The sequence below is a fragment of the Phyllobates terribilis genome, unplaced genomic scaffold (assembly GCF_046119375.1).
Source record: "Phyllobates terribilis strain yellow unplaced genomic scaffold, ASM4611937v1 Scaffold_4__5_contigs__length_816908805, whole genome shotgun sequence".
Lineage (NCBI taxonomy): Eukaryota > Metazoa > Chordata > Amphibia > Anura > Dendrobatidae > Phyllobates > Phyllobates terribilis.
In genome coordinates, this window is record NW_027362764.1 from 678,543,646 (window position 1) to 678,569,429 (window position 25,784).

The 25,784-nt window shown below is 46.0% G+C and overlaps 2 non-coding genes and 3 pseudogenes across 2 annotated transcripts; all 5 read left to right on the forward strand.

Annotated features, from left to right (window-relative positions):
- Positions 1-1,194: 1,194 nt before the first annotated feature.
- LOC141267134 (5S ribosomal RNA) lies at positions 1,195-1,314 on the forward strand. Its single transcript, XR_012321148.1, has one exon. It is a non-coding gene; the product is annotated as a 5S ribosomal RNA (ribosomal RNA).
- Positions 1,315-8,827: 7,513 nt separating this feature from the next.
- On the forward strand, positions 8,828-8,947 carry LOC141268419 (5S ribosomal RNA; annotated as a pseudogene).
- A 941-nt stretch (positions 8,948-9,888) lies between these two features.
- LOC141267934 (5S ribosomal RNA) lies at positions 9,889-10,007 on the forward strand (annotated as a pseudogene).
- A 9,800-nt stretch (positions 10,008-19,807) lies between these two features.
- LOC141267202 (5S ribosomal RNA) lies at positions 19,808-19,926 on the forward strand. The gene has a single exon (XR_012321214.1). It is a non-coding gene; the product is annotated as a 5S ribosomal RNA (ribosomal RNA).
- Positions 19,927-20,552: 626 nt separating this feature from the next.
- LOC141267624 (5S ribosomal RNA) lies at positions 20,553-20,672 on the forward strand (annotated as a pseudogene).
- The last annotated feature ends 5,112 nt before the right edge of the window (positions 20,673-25,784 follow it).

A 25,784-nucleotide genomic window follows, 5' to 3' on the forward strand; every position in this document is an offset into this window, starting at 1 on the left:
ACTTACTTTATTTAAAAAACAAAAAAACAGGACTGGCTGGCTCACCATTGTAAAATAATACTCTTCCTGTATTATTTTTTTCTACTGAGGACTTCTCAAAGTATCAATATCACGATATTCTTATAAAAAAATGTATCTATTTATTCTTGGATTGTCCATTAAAAAGAATCAGATTGCAGCAGGTACATACAATAATTAGTTATAAAGTAATTCTCCATTTGTCCATAATTATCTTAATTGTTGAGATTCACCCATCTTTCCTTGGATCCTGGCTGGTAAATCATGTCTTTGTCCAGCATGTGTCCAGGCCTACATGTCATCTGCTTCTCAGCATGAAGATTCTGTGTCTTGTGGGGTGGGCAGAGCAAGAGATCCCCCCCTTTCTGTACCATGGGCTTTTATAGCCAGTCGTATGGACACCTGTTCTACATATGGTAGTGAACCAAAAATACACACACAAATAGCGCATGTCAACTAGACACGATGGCTGAGGCATAGAACTCAGAAAAATGATTATCGATTAACATTCCAAATGAATTTCCATAATTAACCATTTAACAGAGACCGTCTGGGAATGCCAGGTGCTGTAGGCTTTTGCTTTTTCCTTCCTTCCACCAGCAGGGGGCATTCTCTTCTATGCCTTTTCTCCATTCCCTTTCACAAGTGCACACATTCATTCTCTTTTCTTTTGTTCATTTACTTTCTCTCTTGCGCTACTTCATCTCTGCAAAATACCAGCATCCTTCTGATCACCGTGGGCCTCCAGCATTGTTGCTTCTTTACTTTTAATACTAGGCTCCTTTTCACCAGGACCAGCGTCTCCCGCGTGGCTGGAGGCAACAACCGGTAACCCCAAGCAGAAGACCTTTGCAGGCAACACGACCCTCCCCCCTGAAGAGCAGCTCAAAGTCACTGGCAACCATCTCACCCTCTTCCTTCATTCACCCCTGGACGTCTCGCTCCGCCCCCAAGTTACGGGTCCAGCTTGCTCTTTCTGTCACATTACCGCGATGAAGGGTTTAGCCTGCAGGAGACCCTGCGCTGAGACATTTTTGAAGACACTTGATGCGGCGGGTGAATCACTGCTAAACAAACCACACCTGTAGGGACGGCACAGCCTTTGCATGGACCCTTCGGAGCCCGCCCCGTCAAAGCGATTCTGAGAAAGGCTGGCCGGGCGATGGATCGAGCAGCGTCTACTGGCCATACCACCTTGGATACGCCTGATCTCATCTGATCTCAGAAGCAAAGCAGGGCTGGGCTCGGACAGTACTTGGATGGGAGACCTCCGGGGAGCACCAGGTGCTGTAGACCATTTTGATGACGTTTTTACCTACTGCCGAGCTCGGCTAGCATGGAACGGCGCCTTGCCGGACACCGACCTTAAGTAACTTAGATGATGGAAGCCCCAAGGCCTCTGAGCCAGTTGGCAGCTAAGTACGCTACCCCGCCGCCTTCACGCAGGCCTGACACCGAGCTCCTTGCCACGGCTAGGAGTGCTTATTGACTCCGCAGCTCGCCGTGTTGAAATGATGGCGTTAAAAGCACCCGGGGCCGTGAAGGGGCCAGGCTTTCAGCAGGTGCCCAGGGAAGGTTTTGGATGCCGGCCGCCTAGCGAGGGCCAGCAGAAGTAACATGTTTCTCTGCAAAGAAGCTTGTGTAACCAAGCCAGATGGCTGACAAAGAGCTAACCTCAGTGCAAGGAAGGTGCGGAAGGAATTGGGGAGGGGGGGGTGATTCCTGCTAGGGCCCTGAAATCATAAAACAGGCAGGAGAGTCTGACGCATGGTGACGGAGAGGTTGCAGGGGCAGATAGGGGGTGTTGTCACGTGCGAGCCCGTGTGCATGCTGGCTTGTGTGTGAGAGTGCGCTTCCTAGGTGTGGCGCGCTGCAGACAGTCAAAGGGATTGTTCCCTTTCATTAAAAAGTAATCCCCGGCTGCAGGCTATTAGAAAGCAACTAACCGTGCTCTACTCACCCTACCCGGGTCTACCGGTGAGTCTCGCCTCTGCTCCCGGCCTGTGGCATTGGCCGTGAAGCTGACGTTCCATCGACAGCGCTGCAGCCGATCAGTGAGCTCAGCGGCTCTGAGTGGGGCGTTGTGTCTACAAGACCTTTTAAGGAAACCAGCAAAAAAATTGAAGAGAAGGGAAAGCACAAAAGGACCTGGTCTTGCTGAGCACTGGAAAGGGCAGCCGGCAGCCAGACTTCAAAGTAGAAAAGCAGCAAGTGAGAGGCTTGTCTCTGCCTACGGCCACACCACCCTGAACACGCCTGATCTCATCTGATCTTGGAAGCTAAGCAGGGTCAGGCCTGGTTAGTACTTGGATGGGAGACTGTAATATAATACTCTTCCTGTATTATTTTTTTTCTACTGAGGACTTCTCAAAATATCAATATCATGATATTCTTATAAAAAAATGTATCTATTTATTCTTGGATTGTTCATTAAAAAGAATCAGATTGCAGCAGGTACATACAATAATTAGTTATAAAGTAATTGTCCATTTGTCCATAATTAGCTTAATTGTTGAGATTCACCCATCTTTCCTTGGATCCTGGCTGGTAAATCATGTGTTTGTCCAGCATGTGTCCAAGCCTACATGTCATCTGCTTCTCAGCATGAAGATTCTGTGTCTTGTGGGGTGGGCAGAGCAAGAGAGCCCCCCATTTCTGTACCATGGGCTTTTATAGCCAGTCGTATGGACACCTGTTCTACATATGGTAGTGAACCAAAAATACACACACAAATAGCGCATGTCAACTAGACACGATGGCTGAGGCATAGAACTCAGAAAAATGATTATCGATTAACATTCCAAATGAATTTCCATAATTAACCATTTAACATTTCCCCCTTTTTTGAGAATAAAAGGACTTTAATTGAAATTTCTCAAAAGAAGATACATTCATCAATCATTTTTTCTTTCCTTCTTCCTTGGCAATATCATTAAATTTCCATAATAATAATAATAGTAATAATAGTATCAATATCAGATTATTGCTATATAATGATGTGAATTCATGTTATGGTAAGCCGTGACTAATATTCATTTAATATGTATAATTATACTTCCCTATATCTAAATTGAAGCAATCGCGGGTTCAATCGTCATCATCTGTTGTCATCGGGTCGTCGTCTCGTCTTCTTCTTGGTTCTTTTATAACACAGTCTTTAGATGAAAACTCCTTTGAAATAAATTACAGCATGTAGATATTGTACAGTCCATAATTGTGTTCATTATTGTTCAGTCCATAAACTGTACTCTTTATTAGAAAGATCATGTGTGTCAGTTGATAAGAAAACAAAGTCCATGGATGAAATGTAGCTTTAATATCTGTGCAGTGTCACCTGGACTTACGTTGGATCGTCTTTGGAATCTTCCGTGTGTCCGCACTGGTCTCGTGTCAATTTTGGAACAGATGTGACGTCTTTGGTCAGTAAAGCAAGGGTTAACTTGACACTTTCCTGCTTTATATAGCACCATAACCAGTACTCAGTCCTTTATATACAGGACACATATGCCAGGTATTACCTGTTCACCAGCTTTCATTGAAGCGTTGCAGGTGATAAGAAACCACTGGAACGTGATGAAACTTGAACACAACACAGTACATATAGGATCATCGTCCTCTGCCGTCCTGGTGATCAGTGGTGTGAATTGTATTGTATGTAATGGACACAGTCTATTATAACACTCAGCATTCACACCTGTTACCTTCTGAGACGTCCGGATATCAGTTGCTTCTTCTTGTAACTTTTGAGAATCTCTTTGATTTATAAAAATTAAAAGTCTTTATTAAGATAGAATTCATAATTGCGATGTCTTGATTGAAGTCTTCATTCCCTAATCTGATACCAAATCTGGCAGTTTTTCCTAACCTATAATATCACAGCGTACCATAGCAATCAGTAATATCCATCTAATTATTATCAAAATATTAAAATAAATTATGTTTGGAATAATAAACAATAATAGATAATAATTCATTATCAATCAAGTTCTCCATATGATAGAACATTTTTATGTCATAGGTGTAATTACATTTTCCAACCCATAGGTGTCAGTGTATTTTGAAAAAACAAGTTTTTATATCTTTATTAAACCAATAATATCAAAGAATGTATACTCCTGAACCAAAATGAATAAATATATGAATGTATGAATGAATGAATGAATGAATGAATAAATGAATGAATGAATTGTTGTGTTTACTCAGAAAATGTAAACATTTTTTTCCTTAGCAATATATATTTAATGAAGCAATACTCTTGTATTAGACATTACTTTATTAAATATTAATGTGTTTTCTCAATTGAGATATTGAACTCAAATAAAATCAAATGAGAATTAAAAAATGAAAAAATAGAAAAATAAGAAGTATAAAGTAAGAATAAAATTTTAAAAATGAAAAATAAAATTAAGAGTAAAAATAAGAATAAAAATAAAAATAAGGCCTTTAAATTTTAATGACAAATGCAGAGTAATTATATTCTCCATAAAAAATACCCTTATATCTCCATTATCTGGATGATTTCATATTTGTCATAACCTTGTACCACCAAAAAATATTAAATTATGCAACTTTGCATGTAATACCCTTCTTAATTATACCATAGTACCTTATTATTATTTCTTCTTTATTAAAATGTGTGGAAAATAAGTATTGATCAAAAGTGATTATGTAATCAGGATCAAAAACACATTTTCCCCCTTAATACCAAAAATATTATTTTATAAAATTTATGTATATATCAGAACCAAATTAAAAATAATTATTCTTCTAGAAATATTGTGCATAAATTTCATATCGATGAGTAGCATAGATTTGACTAAAGAGAGGTGTGTACCTATTTAGGTAACCATTAAAAATAATATTATAGTTATTCAAGAATATTATCATGTGGAAAATTATTCTAAATATAAATTTGCTTTGTAAACCATTTTGATGTGTGGTTGCCCTTATCCACTATTAGTTAAATCAAGAAATAATAATTATTAAAGAAATATAGAAATATATATGTAGATAATACCTAATTATGTATTATAATTTCCTCAGAATTAAATATATTTTTGTACCTTCACATAAAGAAACATTTTTTTTTTTCAAACAAACAAACATACGAGGCCTCTGTCACATCAATCACACTTAGCAGCTGCTGATTTACTCATCTGTCACCTTCACTCTGACATTCACAGATCTGTTCAACTCAAACATTCCACATATGAAGTTTTAGATATATATATATATATATATATATATATATATATATATATTTAACCCAAAATTGTTGTATCCCAATTTATTAATGCGCATTGCCATTTCAATTGAATATCTTTATATTTCTTTGAATATTCCCCAAGTACATATTATATAATATGAGAGTAAGTCACTGGAATTTCAGACACTTGAAAAAACTCTTGTCTTAGATTCTTTTTTCACTGGCTGTCCGGTCTTAAGTTACATCAGTTGAAAATAGAATGAATGGGATCCTATACTATTAGCTCAAAGTTCAAAGGCCGCAGCTGTCACACGTCATGTGTGAATAAAGAAATAAATCCATTTTAGAGCTCTTTGATCAAATCCTGCTTTGGAATGAAAACTCTAAGGAAATATAAGAAAATAAAATTAAATATCAAATTCATACAGAAACAGAATTATTTAAATATCGTATACATATATTGGTTGGTTCTAATGTAATTCCAAATATTGCTACTTAAATTTATATATATGAAGTTCTAATTTATTAATTAATATATATATATATATTTTATAAACGTATATATAAATACAATTATGCGCAATCTCTACTTAGACAAGTGTGTATATATATATATATATATATATATATATATATATATATGAACTATTAGAAACTATGTTACTACAATTTTACTGTATAAGATTATAAATAAATATTGAGACATTGTATTACATTTTGATACAGCATTATAATTGCAGTTTTTCCTTAGCCACTCCCTAAATCAAATCTTCTATCTCTCTCAAATATTTCCAGGAACGCCCTATTTAGGAAAGACATTTTTCTATCCTTCAAAACCTCAGAGAACTGCCTGTTCTTCTGTCCACATTCCATGACGTCACTGTGAGTTGGTCGTCTCACCTGTCTCTGTCCATCAGTTTCAGCCATTTTCCTTTTTAGAGAATCACAGTTCTGACTGAGAATTAACTCATTCTGTGGAGAGATGGATCTTTGCACTGGCTAATATGGCTTATAACATATATGAAATCTTCGGCGTATTTGATAGAGTTCACTATGGGGATGACTCAGTCTAGGAGAGTTTGATATTGGCTTTTGGTAAGATTTTACCTTTCCTGGTTTTATAAATTTAGCTTGATTTATTTTCTTTTCACGATTCTCATGTTTTCTAACAAAATCCAGCATCTGCGCACATTCAAATAATGAATTTTTTTGTGATGCCATAACTTGGGAAACTGAATTTAGGAATTTGAATTTTTGTACAAACGTTGTTATCATATGTTGTACTTTTCCATTTTTGATGAGAGCTTTGCACAACCGCTCAAATATGGACATGAATGTATATGTACATTCCTTCCTACCAATCCTTAGTTTCTGCAGATCTTCTATGTTGGGAAAATCCTTTGTGACACAATAAATCAAATATCTTAATCTGTCCGAATCATTTTCCCATCCATTAGGAGAGTCATTTTCACAGGGCATTAAATGTAAACGTCTGGACAATGTCACAGGAATCCATATTTTAAATAATTGATTCCTCTCCTCATTGGATAAATCAAACTTATCAGAGAAGCTCTCAAATGTCTCTGAATTTCTACAGGCATGGATTTTGACATCATATTTTGGCATGATTTTGTATAATTTCAGCAAATTTTTCCACATTTTAATTTGGAGTTGAGCCTGGGTAATTCCTGAATTCTCTGATATTTTTAGTGGCTCTTGTACGTCCGTTCCTCCTACGTCACTCACGTCTCCTCCCACATCACCTAGTATGTCGGTTTCTCGTATGTCAGTCATGTCTCCTCCCATGTCAGGTTTCTGTATGTCCGTCTCTTGGTCAGACCCAAGGTCAACTTCAGTTACATACACTTGTCTTACTTCTTTTTCATTTTCCACATTACAGTCAGAATCAGTATCACCGTCTGACACTTCTACACTATTTTCCTGCTTAGAAATCTCTAACACAAGACTATGAAAAAAATCTACCAAATGTAGAATATTTCTCAATTTCTGTTTGTCTCTATTTACCAATTTAGAAGTTAACTGTAAATTCTGCAATTCACATTCTTTGTATAAACTGAGCCACAAAACTTCTATGTCATCTCCTACATTAACTTTGAAATTAATATTACTTTGTTTAACAAAAGAAGAAATTATATCCATATTTTGCTTACCTTAAGATTCCTTGGCTTCTCTTTATCAGCACGTCCTGTCTTCAGTTTGTCTGATTCTTTTCCTGTGTGATTCTGTTACTTGTTAGTACCTCTGCTTCCTGTCTTTCCTCAGTCTGTAGGTCCTTTCTGCTTCTCGTGACAAACTAGTGAATTTACTGACACGTGAACAACAGCTGTTCAGCTCGTCAGGACTCCCCCCTTGTTCACGGAAGAAATTCACTTACTTAATTTAAAAAAACAAAAAACAGGACTGGCTGGCTCATCATTGTAAAATAATACTCTTCCTGTATTATTTTTTTCTACTGAGGATTTCTCAAAGTATCAATATCACGATATTCTTATAAAAAAATGTATCTATTTATTCTTGGATTGTCCATTAAAAAGAATCAGATTGCAGCAGGTACATACAATAATTAGTTATAAAGTAATTGTCCATTTGTCCATAATTAGCTTAATTGTTGAGATTCACCCATCTTTCCTTGGATCCTGGCTGGTAAATCATGTCTTTGTCCAGCATGTGTCCAGGCCTACATGTCATCTGCTTCTCAGCATGAAGATTCTGTGTCTTGTGGGGTGGGCAGAGCAAGAGAGCCCCCCCTTTCTGTAACATGGGCTTTTATAGCCAGTCGTATGGACACCTGTTCTACATATGGTAGTGAACCAAAAATACACACACAAATAGCGCATGTCAACTAGACACGATGGCTGAGGCATAGAACTCAGAAAAATGATTATCGATTAACATTCCAAATGAATTTCCACAATTAATAATTTAACAGAGACCGCCTGGGAATACCAGGTGCTGTAGGCTTTTGCTTTTTCCTTCCTTCCACCAGCAGGGGGCACTCTCTTCTATGCCTTTTTTCCATTCCCTTTCACAAGTGCACACATTCATTCTCTTTTCTTTTTTTCATTTGCTTTCTCTCTTGCGCTATTTCATCTCTGCAAAATACCAGCATCCTTCTGATCACCGTGGGCCTCCAGCATTGTTGCTCATTTACTTTTAATACTAGGCTCCTTTTCACCAGGACCAGCGTCTCCCGGGTGGCTGGAGGCAACCACCGGTAACCCCAAGCAGAAGAACTTTGCAGGCAACACGACCCTCCCCCCTGAAGAGCAGCTCAAAGTCACTGGCAACCATCTCACCCTCTTCCTTCATTCACCCCTGGACGTCTCGCTGCGCCCCCAAGTTACGGGTCCAGCTTGCTCTTTCTGTCACATTACCGTGATGAAGGGTTTAGCCTGCAGGAGACCCTGCGCCGAGACATTTTTGAAGACACCTGATGCGGCGGGTGAATCACTGCTATACAAACCACACCTGTAGGGACGGCACAGACTTTGCATGGACCCTTCGGAGCCCGCCCCGTCACAGCCAGAGTGCTCGCCACCAAGCGATCCTGAGAAAGGCTGGCCGGGCGATGGATCGAGCAGCGTCTACTGGCCATACCAGCTTGGATACGCCCGATCTCATCTGATCTCGAAAGCAAAGCAGGGCTGGGCTCAGACAGTACTTGGATGGGAGACCTCCTGGGAACACCGGGTGCTGTAGACCATTTTGATAACGTTTTGCCCTACTGCCCAGCTCGGCTAGCATGGAACGGAGCCTTGCCGGACACCGACCTTAAGTAACTTAGATGATGGAAGCCCCAAGGCCTCTGAGCCAGTTGGCAGCTAAGTACGCTACCCCGCCGCCCTTCACGCAGGCCTGACACCGAGCTCCTTGTCACGGCTAGGAGTGCTTATTGACTCCGCAGCTCGCCGTGTGGAAATGATGGCGTTAAAAGCACCCGGGGCCGTGAAGGGGCCAGGCTTTCAGCAGGTGCCCAGGGAAGGTTTTGGATGCCGGCCGCCTAGCGAGGGCCAGCAGAAGTAACATGTTTCTCTGCAAAGAAGCTTGTGTAACCAAGCCAGACGGCTGACAAAGAGCTAACCTCAGTGCAAGGAAGGCAAGGAAGGTGCGGAAGGAATTGGGGAGGGGGGGGTGATTCCTGCTAGGGCCCTGAAATCATAAAACAGGCAGGAGAGTCTGACGCATGGTGACGGAGAGGTTGTAGGGGCAGATAGGGAGTGTTGTCACGTGCGAGCACGTGTGTATGCTGGCTTGTGTGTGAGAGTGCGCTTCCTAGGTCTGGCGCGCTGCAGACAGTCAAAGGGATTGTTCCCTTTCATTAAAAGTTAATCCCCGGCTGCAGGCTATTAGAAAGCAACTAAGCGCGCTCTACTCACCCTACCCGGGTCTACCGGTGAGTCTCGCCTCTGCTCCCAGCCTGTGGCATTGGCCGTGAAGCTGACGTTCCGTCGACAGCGCTGCAGCCGATCAGTGAGCTCAGCGGCTCTGAGTGGGGCGTTGTGTCTACAAGACCTTTTAAGGAAGCCAGCAAGAAAATTGAAGAGAAGGGAAAGCACAAAAGGACCTGGTCTTGCTGAGCACTGGAAAGGCAGCCGGCAGCCAGACGTCAAAGTAGAAAAGCAGCAAGTGAGAGGCTTGTTTCTGCCTATGGCCACACCACCCTGAACACGCCCGATCTTGTCTGATCTTGGAAGCTAAGCATGGTTGGGCCTGGTTAGTACTTGGATGGGAGATAACCTGGGAATACCAGGTGCTGTAGGCTTTTGCTTTTTCCTTCCTTCCACCAGCAGGGGGCACTCTCTTCTATGCCTTTTTTCCATTCCCTTTCACAAGTGCACACATTCATTCTCTTTTCTTTTTTTCATTTGCTTTCTCTCTTGCGCTATTTCATCTCTGCAAAATACCAGCATCCTTCTGATCACCGTGGGCCTCCAGCATTGTTGCTTCTTTACTTTTAATACTAGGCTCCTTTTCACCAGGACAAGCGTCTCCCGCGTGGCTGGAGGCAACCACCGGTAACCCCAAGCAGAAGACCTTTGCAGGCAACACGACCCTCCCCCCTGAAGAGCAGCTCAAAGTCACTGGCAACCATCTCACCCTCTTCCTTAATTCACCCCTGGACGTCTCGCTCCACCCCCAAGTTACGGGTCCAGCTTGCTCTTTCTGTCACATTACCGTGATGAAGGGTTTAGCCTGCAGGAGACCCTGCGCCGAGAAATTTTTGAAGACACCTGATGCGGCGGGTGAATCACTGCTAAACAAACCACACTTGTAGGGACGGCACAGACTTTGCATGGAGCCTTCGGAGCCCGCCCCGTTACGGCCAGATTGCTCGCCACCAAGCGATCCTGAGAAAGGCTGGCCGGGTGATGGATCGAGCAGCGTCTACTGGCCATACCACCTTGGATACGCCCGATCTCGACGTTTTGCCCTACTGCCCAGCTCGGCTAGCATGGAACGGCGCCTTGCCGGACACCGACCTTAAGTAACTTAGATCAGGGTTCCCCAACTCCAGTCCTCAAGGCCCACCAACAGGTCATGTTTTCAGGATTTCCTTAGTATTGCACAGGTGATGGAATTATTGCCTGTGCAGGTGATGCAATTATCACCTGTGTAATACTAAGGAAATCCTGAAAACATGACCTGTTGGTGGGCCTTGAGGACTGGAGTTGGGGAACCCTGACTTAGATGATGGAAGCCCCAAGGCCTCTGAGCCAGTTGGCAGCTAAGTACGCTACCCCGCCACCTTCACGCAGGCCTGACACCGAGCTCCTTGTCACGGCTAGCAGTGCTTATTGACTCAGCAGCTCGACGTGTGGAAATGATGGCGTTAAAAGCACCCGGGGCCGTGAAGGGGCCAGGCTTTCAGCAGGTGCCCAGGGAAGGTTTTGGATGCCGGCCGCCTAGCGAGTGCCAGCAGAAGTAACATGTATCTCTGCAAAGAAGCTTGTGTAACCAAGCCAGACGGCTGCCAAAGAGCTAACCTCAGTGCAAGGAAGGCAAGGAAGGTGCGGAAGGAATTGGGGAGGGGGAGGGGTGATTCCTGATAGGGCCCTGAAATCATAAAACAGGCAGGAGAGTCTGATGCATGTGACTCGCCCCCTGGGCCGTGGGGCACTCGGATCCGGGCAATAGGGAGACGATGGGGGTAGTAGTGGCGACCCGGTTCCGTGGCTCAGGGTGGTCAGGCCAATGGTAGTCTGCTACGTTCTGCTAATAATGTCCGACTACGCCACCCGTGGATTGCGGTTATTAGGAACCGCTGCTGCATGCAGACCGCTGGGGCTGATGAGGTGTGCAGCTAGGATAGTGTGACTCCCCACGGGAAGAGTGCGGCCCCAGGGCAGTATAATGGATGGTGGGAGTGATGGTAGTGAGAATCCCAGTGCTGATAGTGCGGGAGGAGCAAGGAGCACACAGACAACAAGTTGCAGTCCAGGGTCTTTACTACAACAGGTAAACTGACCCATAAACAGTCCCGGCTAGGAGGGGACCTGGACGTCTGAGACCAACGGGGAAATTGGCCCTGGTCAGGGTGAGGGTGTAGGCCTACCGTGCTTTCTGCGCTCCTTCTGGCTATCTCCTCCTGATAGGGTAAAGCCCACGTTTCCGAGCTTTCCGTGTATTCTCGCCTGTATGGCCTGCGATGTGGGTTCCTTTCTGCTCCCTGCCTTGTACGGCTTTACTGGTCCCTTCAGTTGTGGCAGGGCCTCCAGGCTTCTTAGGCCAAGGAATATACAGTCCCTTGCGGACTGGTTCTCTGCTGGGGGATGTGGAATCCTTCCAGCCTCAGACACCAAAGTCTGGTAAAATTAAGTCTTTTCTCTGCCAAGACAGGCTCTCTTCGCCTCTTGTCTCTGGCTTGTGGCTCTCCTCCTGCCACACTTCCTCTTAGGTGCAATCAACTTTCTGTCCCTGCTCCACTCTGGGACACGTCTCAGAGCTGAGACAGACAATCCAGTTCTCTCTAACCCTGCCCCCAGCACCAGCTTTTATAGGGGCAGCCTGCTCCTCCTACTGGCCTGAGACAGGAGGCATTGCATGCTAATGTTCCCCTGACCAGAGAACCCCCCCCTTGCTCTCAGACACAGCTTTAATACATTTTGTGGCATCCAGGCCAGGGTGACACATTCCCCCCTAGTAAAATTTAGTACTCCGGGACTAAACAATAAACAAAGACAATATGCATAACAATAAAACATTAATAGACAGACGACGCACAAATTGAGTTCTTAAGGTCACAGTGTGGCCTGTGACCGGGTGTCCATATCACCAATACAACGGGAGCCTTAACCAGGTGGGGGTCTGTCCTACCCCAAGTCCTTCACAGTCTTAGTTCATTCCTGGGTTAGGCTCAGAATGCAGTCCATACAAGGTCCCGGTTATAAAAAGTCCATAACCTGTGAGTCCTTACGGTAGCTGCAAGAAACTGAAACACACTATTAATAAACATGCATTTAACTTGGCAAACATTTCAACATTTGGCAACAGGGTTATTTACAATCTTAGTACACTCTATATTCTCCAGCGAGTGGGTATCTGCCCCTTTGTGCTCCTGGTTGACCTCCTTAACCCACTGTCTGGTGGTGGACCAACCTGGCTTTCCCCACTAGCGTTAGGGGTACAGCTACCAGCTGGGTATACAGGTACGGCAGGCAGCTGTCTGCGGGTTCTTTGGCTTACCGCAGGCATGGCAGGCTCACTGTCAGCAGAGGGTTGACTCTCCTGGGCTGCTGGTACAGGCTCTTCTGCCTCTGGAACTGCTGGCTCCTCTTCACCTTCCGGCTCTGGTGTTGGTTGTTGCTGGGCCAGTTGCAGGAAATGCAGGACGGGTACCACTATGGCATCATTTATGCGAGTCCAGGACTGAGGGAACTCTCCGAGAATGGTGCTGATCATTTCTTCCTTGTCCTCTGCGGGTTCAAGGTCACTCTGATCCTCTTCTGCACTACGGAGTTGCTCGGGACACCTTTTGAGGTGGTCTCTGGAGACGACACTAGTGGTTTCTCCTCCGTCCTTGGTGATTACGCACACCTTTGGGTTGTCGTGGTCAGACTGCAGTACGGTGTAGGGTTCCCTTTCCCACTGGTCGTCCAACTTATGTAGCCTTCTTTTTCGCTTTAGGACTTGCTCACCAGGTTCTAGGGGACCAGCAGGGGCGTGTTGATTGAAGAGTCTTTCTTGCTTCTCTCTCACCTGGGCCAGGCTCTTCTCCACACTCTCCTGTACCTTCTTGTACTGCAGTTGCCTTTCCGTATCCCAGTCCGCATCCGGGGAGGTGTCCTCAGGTATTAGGACTCCCATCTCCAGGTCTACGGGCAGCTTACCCGGTCTGGCTCGCATCAGGTAAGCCGGGGTGCAGTTGGTAGCATTCACCGGGATATTGTTGTATAGGTCTATCAGGTCCGGCAGTTTTTCTGGCCACAGGCTGCGTTCCTCCAGGGGCAACGTCTTCAGGAGATCAATGACTATATTGTTCATCTTCTCACACATCCCGTTGGTTTGTGGATGGTAAGGCGTTGTCCGAATTTTCTTACAGCCAGAGAGGTTGCAGAACTCCTGGAAGATTTCAGCCTCGGATGCTGGACCCTGGTCTGTCAGGACCTGTTCCGGATACCCGTGTGGACGGCAGAAGTATTGCTGGAAGGCTCTGGCCGCTGTTTGGGCTGTCAAGTCCTTTACCGGGACCACCACTAGAAAACGGGAATAGTGGTCCACGATTGTCAGGGCATAGATGTATCCTGACCGGCTGGGAGCCAATTTGACATGGTCCAGAGCTACCAGCTCAAGAGGCTGCGTGGTGACGATGGGCCTCAAGGGTGTCTTCTGGCTGGTGCGGTCCTTCCTCCTCAGGTGACAAGGGCCACAGTCTCTGCACCATTTTTCTACAGCTCCTCTCATGCCGACCCAAAAGAACCTTCCTCTTAGTAGGAACTCCAGTTTCTTCCAACCGAAGTGTCCCGCTCTGTCATGGAAAGCCCCCAGGACCATAGCTGCATCTCGCCTTGGGACCACGACTTGCCAGGTCAGCTCGTGCGTCCGGTGGTTGACAATCCTTTTGCACAACTTGCCTTCGTAGAGGAACAGCTTGCTCTTCTCCTTCCATAGCTGCTTAGCTTCCTCTGGGGCATCTGGATCTAGGCGGGCGTCTTCCCGGGTCAGCAGATCTTTCACCAGGCGGACTGCAGGGTCACTATCTTGGGACTCGGCCCAGCTGTGGTGAGGTAGGGGATTCATCATCACAGTTGTTAGATCCTCCTCCTTCACGCGGTGAGAGTGTTGAGCGGCTCCATACCGGTGAAACGCGGGGAGTTCTACCTCCTCCAGCTCTTCTGGGTCTTCGTCACCTTCAGGTAAGTGAGGCATTCTTGATAGGGCGTCCGCGTTGGCGTTGGTTTTGCCTGCCCGGTACTTGATCACGAAGTCATAGTTGGAGAGACGGGCCATCCACCGCTGTTCCAGGGCACCCAGTCTTGCATTGTCCAGGTGTGTCAACGGGTTGTTGTCCGTGTACATGGTGAACTTTGCGGAGGCCAGGTAATGCTTGAAGCGTTCCGTCACGGCCCACACCACCGCCAAGAATTCTAGCTTGAAGGAGCTGTAATTCTCCGTGTTCCTCTCGGTGGGCCTCAGCTTCCGACTGGCGTATGCGATCACCCGTTCTCTGCCCTGTTGGTTTTGGGATAGTACGGCTCCCAGTCCCATATTACTGGCATCTGTGTGGAGAATGAAAGGCTGTCCGTAATCAGGGTAAGCCAGGATCTCATCCCCCGTGAGGGCCATCTTTAGCTGGCGGAAGGACTCCTCTTCCGGTTTATCCCACTTGAAGGGTGGCTTTTGACTTCGGGACTTAGACTGTCCGATCAGGAGGTCTTGCATAGGAGCTGCCATCTTAGTGAACCCGGGGATGAACCTTCAGTAGTAGCCTACCAACCCGAGAAACTGTCTCACCTCTTTGATGTTCGAGGGGCTTGGCCAGCTCTTGATTGCCGTGACTTTGTCAGGGTCGGGGGCCACTCCTTCCGCGCTTACCACGTGCCCTAGGTACTGGACCTTTGGTTTCAGCAGGTGACACTTCCATGGTTTCACCTTCAGGCCATAGCCTGCCAGGGCTTCGAACACCTCGGCCAGGTGCTTTAGATGGTCCTCGTAGGTCTTCGAATAGACGATCACGTCGTCCAGGTAAAGGAGGACCGTCTCGAAGTTTCGGTGCCCTAGACAGCATTCCATCAGCCGCTGGAAGGTCCTGGTGCGTTGCAGAGCCCGAAAGGCATACAGTTGAACTCGCTCAGTCCCATCGGGGTGGTGAAGGCGGTCTTCTCCTTGTCAGCCTCTGCCACAGGAACCTGCCAGTACCCGCTAGTAAGGTCCAAAGTAGAAAAGAAGTTAGCAGATTTTAGTGCGGCTAAAGACTCCTCTATTCTAGGCAGCGGGTATGCGTCTTTGTGGGTGATACGGTTGATTTGTCTATAGTCCACGCACATTCTCATGGTGCCGTCTTTCTTTTTCACCAGAACCAAGGGGGCTGCCCAGGGGCTACAGCTATCTCTAATGACCCCAACTTCCTTCATCTCTCTTAGCATGCCCTTGGCGTTCTGATAATGTGCAGGGGGTACAGGCCTGTGTCTCTCTTTTATTGGTGGGTGGCTCCCTGTCGGGATGTGGTGTTCTATCCCCTTTACTCTGCCGAAGTCCAGCGGGTGCTTACTAAAGACTCTCTCGTACTCCTGTACCACCCGGTAGACTCCTTGTTTTTGGTGCAGGGGAGTGGAGTCAGCACCCACATGGAGTTTCTGGCACCAGTCCTCCTTTTGTTTCTGGGAGCCATTACCCTCCGCCTGAGGAGATGGAGGCAAGGGTTCCACGGCCCTGATAGCTTGGTGTTCGACAACAAACAGTTTGGCGAGTGTAGCATACCTGGGTAAGTGTACTTCCCTCTCCCCAATGTTGAGGATGCGGACGGGCACCCTCCCATGACGGACATCAACCACCCCCTGGGCTGTCAAAATGGTGGGCCTGCTGTCTGAGTACACGGGTCCTACCATGGCTTGGTAGTCTCTACCTCTCAACCCGATTGCAGTCCGACACCAGATCATCATTTCACTTTTGGGAGGCATGGAAATGGGGAATGGGTCACTCAGTCTTACGCTACCGATCTCACCACCAGACAGTTCTACCTGCTGCCGTCTCATCAGGGCTTTTATCTCCTTGTTGAGGACCCTCTGTTGGCTGGAACTAGCATTCACCGCCACCTGTTGTAGAATTACAATTACCTCTGAAAGACAATTTTCAATTATGTTAGTACCCACAGTTATTTTAGGGTGACTTTCATGACGGTCAATGTCCACAATTATCACTCCCTGTGCCGGCAGTTCAACTTTACCAATTTTAATGGTCATCTCCTTGAACCCCATCTGCGGCACGGGTAAGCCATTACTGGCGATGATGCTCAAGTTACTGTCTGGATACCGTGTGATATCAGCATCAGTCCAATACTGCTTAAAAAGTACATAAGGGATTGTGGTTACTTGCGACCCAGTATCCAGCAAGGCGCTCATGGGGATACCGTCCAGCACCACGGGTAAAACCGGGTGCCCCCCAACGTACTTATCACGCCAATTATAAGGGCCTGGTGATCTTATGCCTGGGGGTCGGCCCTCTGCCCCAGGTTGGACCCGTTTAAATTACAGTACCTGGAAATGTGTCCGGGCTGGTTGCATCGACGGCAAATGGGCTGTCCATCCTCTGCGTAGCGGTCTGTGGGCCTCCCTCGGAACGACGGGATCCTCCTCTGTTGACGCCACGGGACATCCTCCGGACTTGAAGCCAGCTCGATGGGTCTTGACGGGTCCACTTGCAACGCCTGGACGGTTCTGGTCAACGCCGCGACGCTCCTGGTTAGCTCCTGGACTTGGTGGTGCAGGCCTTTCGACGGGGCTTGGTTCAGGGCCTGTGCATCAGCCTCCACGGAGTCCATAGAGGAGGGCGCCGCCTCCTGGTGGTAGGTGATAGCAGGGCGCAGGGGGTTTATAGCGCCACTGGTTGCAGATTCACGGAGCACCCTTATGGCCCTGTCCATAAATTGGGCAAAGGTCAGGTCGGGGTTCTGAAAGAACATGAGGCGCAGTTGGGCCCTGTGAGCGCTAGACAGCAGACCTTCTATGAATTGTTCTGTTAGCAGATTATCGGTTTCCTGCACACTGCCAGGGTCAGTTTGTTGAATAGCCCTCAAGGCTTCCTGCAGATTTAGGGCATAGTATCTGATGCTGTCCTGTGCCCGCTGCCTACATCCATAGAACCTCATTTTAATCTCAGCGGAGGTACATGTATCAAAGGTACCCCGCAGCCGGGCCAGGATACCCTTCACAGTCCTTTTCTCCTCAGTGGGCCATGATTTTACCTCCCTTTGGGCTGCGCCAGTTAACTGCCCTGTCAATATGCTGACCTTCTGTTCCTCTGTCAGGGGGTAAACCTGGAACAAACTGTATAGCCTTTCCTTAAAGTCAGTTAGGGCATGGGGCTCCCCTGAGTATTTGGGCAGCCAGGCCGCTCCAGGGATGTAGGGCAGGGAAAAGGGCATCACTGCTGCTGCAGCTGCGTTGGTGGTAGTGGGCGCCTCTGTGTCTGACATCTTCCTCCCCCCTAGTTAAGCGTGGCCTACCTTCCGGCGATCCTCTTCTGTAGGCCGCGGCTCCGCTGCTGCTGCTATGGACGAGGACCTGGCGTCGCGTCCTGATGACGTCAGCGTCGCTCTCTCTCCCTTCCAGGACCTTGCGCAGCGTCGGAGCGTGGGGCGGAGCTTCGGATCTCGCGCGGTTTTGACGTCCACGCCCCTCTTCTTCCCGCGCGGCGTCCTGAAGATGGCGTCCGATGGCGGGAAGCAGCTGCGGATGGCGGGAAGAAGGCAGAAGACGGCGGGAAACGGTCCAAGATGGCGTCCGATGGCGGGAATTGGCTCCGGATGGCGGGAAACTTCGCCACAGGTAAGTTTACAAAAGTCTTTTTCAGGCACGCAGTACCCGGTGGTTGCGGGCACGAAATCCTGCCGACTACGCCAAAGCTGACTCGCCCCCTGGGCCGTGGGGCACTCGGATACGGGCAATAGGGAGACGATGGGGGTAGTAGTGGCGACCCGGTTCCGTGGCTCAGGGTGGTCAGGCCAATGGTAGTCTGCTACGTTCTGCTGATAATGTCTGACTACGCCACCCATGGATTGCGGTTATTAGGAACCGCCGCTGCATGCAGACCGCTGGGGCTGATGAGGTGTGCAGCTAGGGTAGTGTGACTCCCCACGGGAAGAGTGCGGCCCCAGGGCAGTATAATGGAGGTGGGAGTGATGGTAGTGAGAATCCCAGTGCTGATAGTGCGGGAGGAGCAAGGAGCACACAGACAACAAGTTGCAGTCCAGGGTCTTTACTACAACAGGTAAACTGACCCATAAACAGTCCCGGCTAGGAGGGGACCTGGACGTCTGAGACCAACGGGGAAATTGGCCCTGGTCAGGGTGAGGGTGTAGGCCTACCGTGCTTTCTGCGCTCCTTCTGGCTATCTCCTCCTGATAGGGTAACAGCCCACGTTTCCGAGCTTTCCGTGTATTCTCGCCTGTATGGCCTGCGACGTGGGTTCCTTTCTGCTCCCAGCCTTGTACGGCTTTACTGGTCCCTTTGGTTGTGGCAGGGCCTCCAGGCCTCTTAGGCCAAGGAATGTACAGTCCCTTGCGAACTGGTTCTCTGCTGGGGGATGTGGAATCCTTCCAGCCTCAGACACCAAAGTCTGGTAAAATTAAGTCTTTTCTCTGCCAAGACAGGCTCTCTTCGCCTCTTGTCTCTGGCTTGTGGCTCTCCTCCTGCCACACTTCCTCTTAGGTGCAATCAACTTTCTGTCCCTGCTCCACTCTGGGACACGTCTCAGAGCTGAGACAGGCAATCCAGTTCTCTCTAACCCTGCCACCAGCACCAGCTTTTATAGGGGCAGCCTGCTCCCCCTACTGGCCTGAGACAGGAGGCATTGCATGCTAATGTTCCCCTGACAAGAGAACCTCCCCCTTGCTCTCAGACACAGCTTTAATACATTTTGTGGCATCCAGGCCAGGGTGACACACATGGTGACGGAGAGGTTGTAGGGGCACATAGGGGGTGTTGTCACGTGCAAGCACGTGTGCATGCTGGCTTGTGTGTGAGAGTGCGCTTCCTAGGTGTGGCGCGCTGCAGACAGTCAAAGGGATTGTTCCCTTTCATTAAAAGTTAATCCCCGGCTGCAGCCTATTAGAAAGCAACTAACCGCGCTCTACTCACCCGACCCGGGTCTACTGGTGAGTCTCGCCTCTGCTCCCGGCCTGTGGCATTGGCCGTGAAGCTGACGTTCCGTCGACAGCGCTGCAGCCGATCAGTGAGCTCAGCGGCTCTGAGTGGGGCGTTGTGTCTACAAGACCTTTTAAGGAAGCCAGCAAAAAAATTGAAGAGAAGGGAAAGCACAAAAGGACCTGGTCTTGCTGAGCACTGGAAAGGGCAGCCGGCAGCCAGACGTCAAAGTAGAAAAGCAGCAAGTGAGAGGCTAGTCTCTGCCTACGGCCACACCACCCTGAACGTGCCCAATCTCATCTGATCTCAAAAGCTAAGCAGGGTTGGGCCTGGTTAGTACTTGGATGGGAGACCACCTGGGAATACCAGGTGCTGGAGGCTTTTGCTTTGCTTTTTCCTTCCTTCCACCAGCAGGGGGCACTCTCTTCTATGCCTTTTTACCATTCCCTTTCACAAGTGCACACATTCATTCTCTTTTCTTTTTTTCATTTGCTTTCTCTCTTGCGCTATTTCATCTCTACAAAATACCAGCATCCTTCTGATCACCGTGGGCCTCCAGCATTGTTGCTTCTTTACTTTTAATACTAGGCTCATTTTCACCAGGACCAGCGTCTCCCCCGTGGCTGGAGGCAACCACCGGTAACCCCAAGCAGAAGACCTTTGCAGGCAACACGACCCTCCCCCCTGAAGAGCAGCTCAAAGTCACTGGCAACCATCTCACCCTCTTCCTTCATTCACCCCTGGACGTCTCGCTCCGCCCCCAAGTTACGGGTCCAGCTTGCTCTTTCTGTCACATTACCGCGATGAAGGGTTTAGCCTGCAGGAGACCCTGCGCCGAGCCATTTTTGAAGACACCTGATGCGGCGGGTGAATCACTGCTAAACAAACCACACCTGTAGGGACGGCACAGCCTTTGCATGGACCCTTCGGAGCCCGCCCCGTCACGGCCAGATTGCTCGCCACCAAGCGATCCTGAGAAAGGCTGGCCGGGCGATGTATCGAGCAGCTTCTACTGGCCATACTACCTTGGATACGCCTGATCTCATCTGATCTCGGAAGCAAAGCAGGGCTGGGCTTGGACAGTACTTGGATGGGAGACCTCTTGGGAATACCGGGTGCTGTAGACCATTTTGATGATGTTTTTACCTACTGCCCAGCTCGGGTAGCATGGAACGGCGCCTTGTCGGACACCGACCCAAAGTAACTTAGATGATGGAAGCCCCAAGGCCTCTGAGCCAGTTGGCAGCTAAGTACGCTACCCCGCCGCCTTCACGCAGGCCTGACACCGAGCTCCTTGCCACGACTAGGAGTGCTTATTGACTCCGCAGCTCGCCGTGTGGAAATGATGGCGTTAAAAGCAACCGGGGCCGTGAAGGGGCCAGGCTTTCAGCAGGTGCCCAGGGAAGGTTTTGGATGCCGGTCGCCTAGCGAGGGCCAGCAGAAGTAACATGTTTCTCTGCAAAGAAGCTTGTGTAACCAAGCCAGACGGCTGACAAAGAGCTAACCTCAGTGCAAGGAAGGCAAGGAAGGTGCGGAAGGAATTGGGGAGGGGGGGGTGATTCCTGCTAGGGCCCTGAAATCATAAAACAGGCAGGAGAGTCTGACGCATGGTGACGGAGAGGTTGTAGGGGCAGATAGGGGGTGTTGTCACGTGCGAGCACGTGTGCATGCTGGCTTGTGTGTGAGAGTGCGCTTCCTAGGTGTGGCGCGCTGCAGACAGTCAAAGGGATTGTTCCCTTTCATTAAAAGTTAATCCCCGGCTGCAGCCTATTAGAAAGCAACTAACCGCGCTCTACTCACCCTACCGGTGAGTCTCGCCTCTGCTCCCGGCCTGTGGGATTGGGCGTGAAGCTGACGTTCCGTCGACAGCGCTGCAGCCGATCAGTGAGCTCAGCGGCTCTGAGTGGGGCGTTGTGTCTACAAGACCTTTTAAGGAAGCCAGCAAAAAAATTGAAGAGAAGGGAAAGCACAAAAGGACCTGGTCTTGCTGAGCACTGGAAAGGGCAGCCGGCAGCCAGACGTCAAAGTAGAAAAGCAGCAAGTGAGAAGCTTGTCTCTGCCTACGGCCACACCACCCTGAACACGTCCGATCTCATCTGATCTTGGAAACTAAGCAGGGTCGGGCCTGGTTAGTACTTGGATTCGAGACTGTAAAATAATACGCTTCTTGTATTATTTTTTTCTACTGAGGACTTCTCAAAGTATCAATATCACGATATTCTTATAAAAAAATGTATCTATTTATTCTTGGATTGTTCATTAAAAAGAATCAGATTGCAGCAGGTACATACCATAATTAGTTATAAAGTAATTGTCCATTTGTCCATAATTAGCTTAATTGTTGAGATTCACCCATCTTTCCTTGGATCCTGGCTGGTAAATCATGTCTTTGTCCAGCATGTGTCCAGGCCTACATGTCATCTGCTTCTCAGCATGAAGATTCTGTGTCTTGTGGGGTGGGCACAGCAAGAGAGCCCCCCCTTTCTGTACCATGGGCTTTTATAGCCAGTCGTATGGACACCTGTTCTACATATGGTAGTGAACCAAAAATACACACACAAATAGCGCATGTCAACTAGACACGATGGCTGAGGCATAGAACTCAGAAAAATGATTATCGATTAACATTCCAAATGAATTTCCATAATTAACCATTTAACATTTCCCCCTTTTTTGAGAATAAAAGGACTTTAACTGAAACTTCTCAAAAGAAGATACATTCATCAATCATTTTTTCTTTCCTTCTTCCTTGGCAATATCATTAAATTTCCATAATAATAATAGAAATAATAGTATCAATATCGGATTATTGTTATATAATAATGTGAATTCATGTTTTGGTAAGCCGTGACTAATATTCATTTAATATGTATAATTATACTTCCCTATATCTAAATTGAAGCAATCGCGGGTTCAATCGTCATCATCTGATGTCATCGGGTCGTCGTCTCGTCTACTTCTTGGTTCTTTTATAACACAGTCTTTAGATGAAAACTCCTTTGAAATAAATTACAGCATGTAGATATTGTACAGTCCATAATTGTGTTCATTATTGTTCAGTCCATAAACTGTACTCTTTATTAGAAAGATCATGTATGTCAGTTGATAAGAAAACAAAGTCCATGGATGAAATGTAGCTTTAATATCTGTGCAGTGTCACCTGGACTTACGTTGGATCGTCTTTGGAATCTTCCGTGTGTCCGCACTGGTCTCGTGTCACTTTTGGAACAGATGTGACGTCTTTGGTCAGTAAAGCAAGGGTTAACTTGACACTTTCCTGCTTTATATAGCACCATAACCAGTACTCAGTCCTTTATATACAGGACACATATGCCAGGTATTACCTGTTCACCAGCTTTCATTGAAGCGTTGCAGGTGATAAGAAACCAGTGGAACGTGATGAAACTTGAACACAACACAGTACATATAGGATCATCGTCCTCTGCCGTCCTGGTGATCAGTGGTGTGAATTGTATTGTATGTAATGGACACAGTCTATTATAACACTTTATTAAGATAGAATTCATAATTGCGATGTCTTGATTGAAGTCTTCATTCCCTAATCTGATACCAAATCTGGCAGTTTTTCCTAACCTATAATATCACAGCGTACCATAGCAATCAGTAATATCCATCTAATTATTATCAAAATATTAAAATAAATTATGTTTGGAATAATAAACAATAATAGATAATAATTCATTATCAATCAAGTTCTCCATATGATAGAACATTTTTATGTCATAGGTGTAATTACCTTTTCCAACCCATAGGTGTCAGTGTATTTTGAAAAAACAAGTTTTTATATCTTTATTAAACCAATAATATCAAAGAATGTATACTCCTGAACCAAAATGAATAAATATATGAATGTATGAATGAATGAATGAATGAATGAATAAATGAATGAATGAATTGTTGTGTTTACTCAGAAAATGTAAACATTTTTTTCTTTAGCAATATATATTTAATGAAGCAATACTCTTGTATTAGACATTACTTTATTAAATATGAATGTGTTTTCTCAATTGAGATATTGAACTCAAATAAAATCAAATGAGAATTAAAAAATGAAAAAATAGAAAAATAAGAAGTATAAAGTAAGAATAAAATTTTAAAAATGAAAAATAAAATTAAGAGTAAAAAGAAGAATATAAATAAAAATAAGGCCTTTAAATTTTAATGACAAATGCAGAGTAATTATATTCTCCATAAAAAATACCCTTATATCTCCATTATCTGGATGATTTCATATTTGTCATAACCTTGTACCACCAAAAAATATTAAATTATGCAACTTTGCATGTAATACCCTTCTTAATTATACCATAGTACCTTATTATTATTTCTTCTTTATTAAAATGTGTGGAAAATAATTATTGATCAAAAGTGATTATGTAATCAGGATCAAAAACACATTTTCTCCCTTAATACCAAAAATATTATTTTATAAAATTTATGTATATATCAGAACCAAATTAAAAATAATTATTCTTCTAGAAATATTGTGCATAAATTTCATATCGATGAGTAGCATAGATTTGACTAAAGAGAGGTGTGTACCTATTTAGGTAACCATTAAAAATAATATTATAGTTATTCAAGAATATTATCATGTGGAAAATTATTCTAAATATAAATTTGCTTTGTAAACCATTTTGATGTGTGGTTGCCCTTATCCACTATTAGTTAAATCAAGAAATAATAATTATTAAAGAAATATAGAAATATATACATGTAGATACAGTGCCTACAAGTAGTATTCAACCCTCTGCAGATTTAGCTGGTTTGATAAGATGCAAATAAGTTAGAGCCTTCAAACTGCAAACGAGAGTAGGTTTTATGAACAGAAGCATAAATCTTACAAACCAAAAAGTTATGTTGCTCAGTTGAATTTTATTAAATTTTAAACATAAAAGTGTGGGTCAATTATTATTCAACCTCTATGTTTAATATTTTGTGGAATAACCCTTGTTTGCAATTACAGCTAATAATCGTCTTTTATAAGACCTGATCAGGCCGGCACAGGTCTGTGGAGTTATCTTGGCCCACTCCTCCATGCAGATCTTCTCCAAGTTATCTAGGTTCTTTGGGTGTCTCATGTGGACTTTATTCTTGAGCTCCTTCCACAAGTTTTCAATTGGGTTAAGGTCAGGAGACTGACTAGGCGACTCTAACACCTTGACTTTTTCCCTCTTGAACCAGGCCTTGGTTTCCTTGGCTGTGTGCTTTGGGTCGTTGTCTTGTTGGAAGATGAAATTACGATCCATCTTAAGATCCTTGATGGAGGAGCGGAGGATCTTGGCCAAAATCTCCAGGTAGGCCGTGCTATCCATCTTCCCATGGATGCGGACCAGATGGCCAGGCCCCTTGGCAGAGAAACAGCCCCACAGCATGATGCTGCCACCACCATGCTTGACTGTAGGGATGGTATTCTTGGGGTCGTATGCAGTGCCATCCAGTCTCCAAACGTCACGTGTGTGGTTGGCACCAAAGATCTCGATCTTGGTCTCATCAGACCATAGAACCTTGAACCAGTCTGTCTCAGAGTCCTCCAAGTGATCATGAGCAAACTGTAGACAAGCCTTGACATGACGCTTTGAAAGTAAAGGTACCTTACGGGCTCGTCTGGAACGGAGACCATTGCGGTGGAGTACGTTACTTATGGTATTGACTGAAACCAATGTCCCCACTGCCATGAGATCTTCCCGGAGCTCCTTCCTTGTTGTCCTTGGGTTAGCCTTGACTCTTCGGACAATCCTGGCCTCGGCACGGGAGGACACTTTCAAAGGCTGTCCAGGCCGTGGAAGGCTAACAGTAGTTCCATAAGCCTTCCACTTACGGATGATGCTCCCAACAGTGGAGACAGGTAGGCCCAACTGCTTGGAAAGGGTTTTGTACCCCTTGCCAGCCTTGTGACCCTCCACGATCTTGTCTCTGATGGCCTTGGAATGCTCTTTTGTCTTTCCCATGTTGACCATGTCTGAGTGCTGTTCACAAGTTTGGGGAGGGTCTTAAATAGTCAGAAAAGGCTGGCAAATAGATCTTTAATCCACACATGTGAAGCTCATTATTCTTGGTGCCTGAACTACTTCTTAATACTTTAGGGGGAACAAACAGAATTCTTGTGGTTTGAGGGGTTGAATAATAAATGACACTCTGAATTAACTTTTAACGTTTTAAAAAAACAAAAAAACAAAAAAAAAGTTGCTGCAGTGCATTTCCCACTTCCAGGCTGA